Source organism: Acomys minous, assembly GCF_964271855.1.
Source record: "Acomys minous genome assembly, chromosome: 1".
Lineage (NCBI taxonomy): Eukaryota > Metazoa > Chordata > Mammalia > Rodentia > Muridae > Acomys > Acomys minous.
In genome coordinates this window covers 106,277,447-106,283,781 of record NC_140483.1, presented here as the reverse complement: position 1 = coordinate 106,283,781, position 6,335 = coordinate 106,277,447, and the positions used below count along the sequence as shown (strand labels likewise).

Sequence of the window (6,335 nt, the reverse complement as noted above, 5' to 3'; positions counted from 1 at the left end):
GGGTTCTGGGGACGAAACGTAGGTCCTGTGCAAGAGCAGTGCATACTTTCTACTGGCTAAGCCATGTCCCAACCCCATGTTGTATATTTAATATATAAACAACAGCCATGTACACCACAGCTTGGACATAAGATCAAGAGCTAGGGCTGGAGAGATGGCTCAGCCGTTAAAGGCTAGGCTCACAACCAAAAATATAAAAGATCAAGAGCTAGTTTTTGTATTCAAGAAGCTCACAAAATAAAACCAAAAAAAAAAAAAAAAAAAAAAAAGGCTCACAGCCAGGCTTGGTGGCACATGCCTTTAATCCCAGCACTCGAGAGACAGAGGCAGGCGGATCACTGTGAGTTCGAGGCCAGCCTGGTTTACAAAGTAAGTCCAGGAGAGCCAAGGCTACACAGAGAAATCCTGTCTCAAAAAACAAACAAATGAACAACAACAACAAAAAAAACCAAAACAAAAAGGAAGCTCACAGGTGGTGAAAGATATCTACTAGGGCATTAGGTTTAGGGAAAGTGATAACAAAAACCATCACCAAGCGTCATCATCATGCTCTAGTACCTCAGACCTATGGGCAGCAATCCTGCCAAATTTGCTCCGAGGAACTCCTCCCTGATATCCGCCTTTGCCTTGCTTCAAAGCAAGCCAGGGTGTTTCAGGATGCCCGGTAAACAGAGGGAAGGAGCCATTGTTATTGAGCGGCTGGAGCAGCAAGCCTCATCAGAAGTGGATTGAGAAAGAGAAGGGAGCTACAGGGAGCATTGGAAGAGTGCCACTTGCCTTCACTGCTTGGGACAAATCCCTGGCCACACCCTAGGCGGAGAGGTCTGGCCCTGGGTGTCACCTGGAAGCAGGTACGCTTGCATAACTCCGTGACTCCCACTGCTATTTTCCTGTCCCCCTTGTCTCTCACCAGCCCTTGTGGCTAGTGTTTCCTACTGCAGAAAAGTCTCAAAGTGCAAGTTTTCAGGGATTAGCGCCTCTTGACGCTATACATAACCTTTAAGGGATAGGGGGAGAAGAGAAAGTTGGAAACGACCAGGGAGACCCGGTCCTTGAGTTGAGAGCGATGACTTGGTCTACAAACCGTGGAGCTCTCTCATCTTTTATCCTCATCTGTGCTAGGTCCATTTACGATCTGGGGATGTACTGGAATGAAAAACCATAGAATGTAGGGAAATGTTCCCGTGGATGTAACACAGCTATTTGTAGTATTAAAAACTGCAAGCTACGAAAGTGACTGACAGGCAGTTGATTTTAAATCGCGGTAATACTGTATGTGAAATGTAATGGGCACATTCGAAGGGATTTTATGGGAGAATACTAATGAAGAACCGCCGACAGGTCTTGTTTCTAATCTTGTTAGGCTGCGGGGAGCAGACGAACTGAATTTACAAATTCTAGAGCAGCCTGGGGTTCGTGAGCAACCCCGTGGGGCGGGGGTGAGGGTTGGGGGGCAGGGCAGGAAAGAAGCCGAGGAAGGAAAATTCACAGAAAAATGGTCACTATATATTAAACATTTCTGGTTTTAAAAAGAGTGCAAATAAAAAATTGTAAGTAAAATAAAAAGAATTAGCGCCGGATATGGAAGCACACATCTTTAATTCCCGCGCCAGGGAAGCGAGAGGATCCGAAGATGTTCCAAGCTAATCTGGACTACAGACTGACTTCCAGACCCACTTCATAAACACGTCGATGTCTCTCCAAAGCAAGGAGAGCTGGAAGTGTACCTCTAGGGGTAGAGTGCTTGCAGTAAGCACAGCATAAAAACCCAGCAGGGCACCCATCGGTGATCTCAGCACTCTGCTACAAAGGAGTGTGCTCCCAGAGGGCTGCCTCAAAAACACCCAGGGAGGGGAGGGGGAAAAAAGCACCATAAGAACACGTTAAGAATGGGACGTTTCCGTAGGGAAAAACATCTGGATTTAGCCGGGTGTGGTGGCGCACGCCTTTAATTCCAGCACTTGGGAGACAGAGGGTGAAAGATCGCCGTCTACAAAGGGAGTTTAGGACAGCCAAGGCTGTTACACAAAGAAACCTGGTCTTGAAAAAACAAACAAACAAAACAACAACAACAACAAAATCTGGGTTTTGCAGCTCCTCTCCGCTCTGGCTCCGTGGGGTAGAACTAGGAGTTGCAGGGAAAGACAGGGCTGTTCCTTTGTCTCCAAGGGGCACAGCTGGCCGGTTGGCCCAAGCCTCTGTTCCCCTCCACGCCGCGCTTCTCCAGGCTGCCCGCAGATGGCTCGAAGATGGTGCGGTGCGTGCTCTAAAGTGCTCTGAATTCGGGAATCGATCAAAAACTACGACTTAGAGCTCCGATGAGGCCTGAAAGGTTCCAAATGGCCCCTGTGTCCCTAGGGGGCTCCTTCACGGTGACCTTTCTGTGTCCCTTATCCAGAAATCTTTCCTGGTTGTCGCTGAGCTCAGGAGAGGGCTGCGCAGCTGCCTTTACCTGCCCGACATTCTTGGAGCAGACACTGGAGACCCCGAAAACTAAGGAGAGGCGAGCCCAAGATGGCTGCTGGATCCCGGACCACATTTCTGAGGGGGTGTTCTGGCCATCTGCTACCAGGGAATCATGATGTATTGTCCTGCACCCCCAAACTGGGAGGACACCACGGTCTGTAATTCTGTTGTAGTTGCTTCCTTGGAGACTGCTAGTGACAAAGAAGAAAAACAGACAGACAAACATATCTACCTTTCTTGAGTTTCTCATTGAAATGCCCATCAGCTTTCTGCTGCCTTGCCGTGAGAGGCCAAGGGACACGGAGGCACATATCTTTACTTACTTACTTATTTTTTATTTATTTATTTATTTATTTATTTATTTATTTATTTTACTACTTGTTCAGGTTCTTTTTTGGGGGGGAGGGAGGGTGACAGGGGAAGGACATAGGGTCTCACTGTATAGCTCTGGCTGTCTTGGAACTCACTGTATGGATCAGACCGACTTTGAACTCACAGAGATCTACCTAGCTCCCTCCATCTCCCAAGTGCTGAGATTAAAAGCATTCACGGGCTGGTGAGATGGCTCAGAGGTTAAGAGCATAGCCTGCTCTTACAAAGGTCCTGAGTTCAATTCCCAGCAACCACATACATGGTGGCTCACAACCATCTATCATGTGTCTGGTGACCTCTTCTGCATACTGAATAAATAAATAAATGCATCTTTTTTTTAAAAAAAAGCATTCACAATACCATCTTTAAGAGATTTGAGTTTAGGACTGGAGAGATGGCTTAGAGGTTAAGAGCACTGGCTGCTCTTCCTAAAGGTCCTGAGTTCAATTCCCAGCAACCACATGGTGGCTCACAACCATCTATAATGAGATCTTTTTGGTCTGCAGGTGTACATGAAGGTAAAGCACTTTATACATAATAAATAAATAAATGTTTAAAAAAGAATTTGAATTTCATTTTTAAGTGTGTGTGTGTGTGTGTGTGTGTGTGTGTGTGTGTGTGTGTACTTATATACCTGGGCCCTGGGTGCAGGACCTTCTGTGGCCAGAAGACCATATTAGACCCCACCCTTACCCCAAAGATACAGAAATGTCAAATTCTGAACCCTAATCTGAAAACAGAATGGTAGCTCACCTCTGTTCTCTGAGTCACCTTGTGAATTACTAATCCCATGGAAATCATAAATCTTCCCCAGCAAAATTGATCCTGTCAATCACCATGGCTCAGCTGTGCAAATCACAGGTGATTTGGGATGATTTAAATTATAAATTGAAGATGGGTGTGATGGCACACACCTTTAATCCCAGCACTCTCTGAGGCTGAGGCACAAGGATCTCTGTATGAGTCCAGCCCAATCTAAAAATGCAGTCCAGGACAGCCAAGTCTACACAGAGAAACCCTGTCTCGAAACAAAACAAAACAAAACAAAAATAAATACAACGTTATTCATTGAGTGATCAGTGAGAGGACAGAGGGAAGAAAAGAAGAAACAGGCAATTGTTCTTATAAGGAGCCCACAATTTGCAGGGCTGGAGAGATGGCTCAGAGGTTAAGAGCACTGACTGCTCTTCCAGATGTCCTGAATTCAATTCCCAGCAACCACATGGTGGCTCACAACCATCTATAATGCGATCTGATGCCCTCTTCTGGCCTGCAGGTGTATGTGCAGGCAGAACACTGTATATGTAATAATTAAGTAGAAAGAAAGAAAGAAAGAAAGAAAGAAAGAAAGAAAGAAAGAAAGAAAGAAAGAAAGAAAGAAAGAAAGAAATCTTCAGGTCACCATCTCCATCAGGATTCCCACTGTTGCTGTCGCTGTCACTGTCGCCACTGCTGCCACCACCACCACCACCATGGCTCAGTTCAAGAGAGCCGTGCCGTGCCATGCACCTGATGAAGAGGAAGAAGCAGCGTGAGCGAATGGAGCAGATGAAGCGGAGGATTGAGGAGGAGAACATAATGGAGCCCAACACTAACAAGAAGGTCTCTGCACACTACGGTGCTGTGGAAGCAGAGCTCAAGTTCAGTACTGTGGGTCTTGTGACCCTGAATGACATGAGGGTGGAGCTGAAGGCGTTGGTGAAGGAGCGAGAGAAGCAGCTGGCAAAAGAGGAGCTATCAAAGGAGCTGCGGCGGAAGCTAGAGAAGCTGCGAGAGAAAGTGAGCAAGCAGGAGGCCAAGCGGAAACGGAAGCTCGCCAGCCTGCCCTTCACCTTGGAGGAAGGGGGGGGGGAGGAAGGGGGGAGGAGGAAGAGGTGGGTGGCCGTGTATGAAGAGGGACTGGAGCGGGAAGAGATAGGCACAAAGAAAAAGAAACTGAGGAAGAACCCCCATGTGGAACCCTCATGTGACCGGAACCGGGAGGAGGAAGAGGAGAATCGGCTTCGGGAAGAACTGCGCCAGGAGTGGGAAGCCAAACAGCAGAAAAATCAAGAGTGAAGAGATTCAAATCATCTTTTTTTTTTTCTTTTTTTTTGAGACAAGGTCCCTCTGTGTAGCCCTGGCTGTCCTGGAGTCACTTTGTAGACCAGGCTGGCCTCGAACTCACAGCGATCCGCCTGCCTCTGCCTTCCGAGTGCTGGGATTACAGGCGTGCGCCACCACACCCGGCTCTCAAATCATCTTTAGTTACTGGGATGGCTCTGGGCACCCGCGCACAGTTAGGATGAAAAAGGGCAACAGGGATGCAGCAGTGCTCTGCTGAGCACATGAGATCTTGCTCAAGGACTTCAGTGAGCTCAGGTCAGCAGGGGTGGAGCAGCTCCTGTACATCAAGGAGGATTTAATCATCCCCCATCGTCACAGCTTCTGTGACTTCGTCGTCACCAAGGCACGAAGGAAAAAACGGGCCACTCTTCAACTTCGATGTCTATGATGATGTACGACTGCTCAGTGATGCCACTGTGGAGAAGTGGTCCTGAGGAGCTGCTATGAGAGGAACAAGCACATCTTTCCTGCCAGTCCCTGGGAGCCTATCCCAGGGGGAAAATGGGACAAGTACACAATCCGGTGAGCATCCAGAAGTGGGCATGACCTTGTCTCTCCCGGCGTGTCCCATGATCGTGTCTCTCCTGGCATGTCCCCCTGTCTCCAGGGCTCCAGGTGCCTAGATTCCCTGTTTTGTTTTTGTTTTACAACAACAACAACAACAACAACAACTCTTTTAATCCTAGTCCTCTGGAGGTTGAGGCAGGAGGATCACAGTGAGTTTGCTTTAGGTCTGCCAGGGCTACATAGTGAGACTCTGTTTCAAAATAATAAAAAAGAAACATAGCTAGATGTCGTAAAACACATTTCTGATCCCCAGTATTTCAGAGACTGAGACAGAAGGACCAGTTCAAGGCTAGCCTTGGCTACAGAGTGAGTTCTAGGACAGCCTGAGCTATAGTGTGAGTCTTCTATCTAAGGAAGAGAGGGGGAATGAAAATGGTAACATGCTTATTTCCTAAGAACCAATTTGGAAAAAATCTTATGTACTCTTTTTTTTGGGGGGGGGGGTTGGGGTTTTTTGTTGTTGTTGTTTTTTTGTTTTGTTTTGTTTTTTGGTTTTTCGAGACAGGGTTTCTCTGTGTAGCCTTGGCTGTCCTGGACTCACTTTGTAGACCAGGCTGGCCTCGAACTCACAGTGATCCGCCTGCCTCTGCCTCCCGAGTGCTGGGATTAAAGGCGTGCACCACCACGCCCGGCTTAAATATAAAAGGACTGATGGGCATGGTGGCCCTTGCTTGTAATCCCAGCACTCAGGACGCTGAGGCAGGTACATCTCTGTGTTCAAGGCCAGCCTGCACAGAGAAAGAAACTTTGTCTCAAAAAAGAAAAAAGAAAACAAGAAAAAAAATATATATTGATTTGTTTTTGTTTTTTTGTTTTTTTCTGAG

At 47.3% G+C, this 6,335-nt stretch overlaps 1 pseudogene across 1 annotated transcript; it reads left to right on the top strand.

Annotated features, from left to right (window-relative positions):
- The first annotated feature begins 2,249 nt into the window (after nt 1–2,249).
- Nucleotides 2,250–5,470, top strand: LOC311596961 (protein FAM50A-like; annotated as a pseudogene). The gene is made up of 4 exons: nt 2,250–2,257; nt 2,399–2,503; nt 4,236–4,941; nt 5,086–5,470. The product of its transcript is annotated as a protein FAM50A-like (transcript).
- The last annotated feature ends 865 nt before the right edge of the window (nt 5,471–6,335 follow it).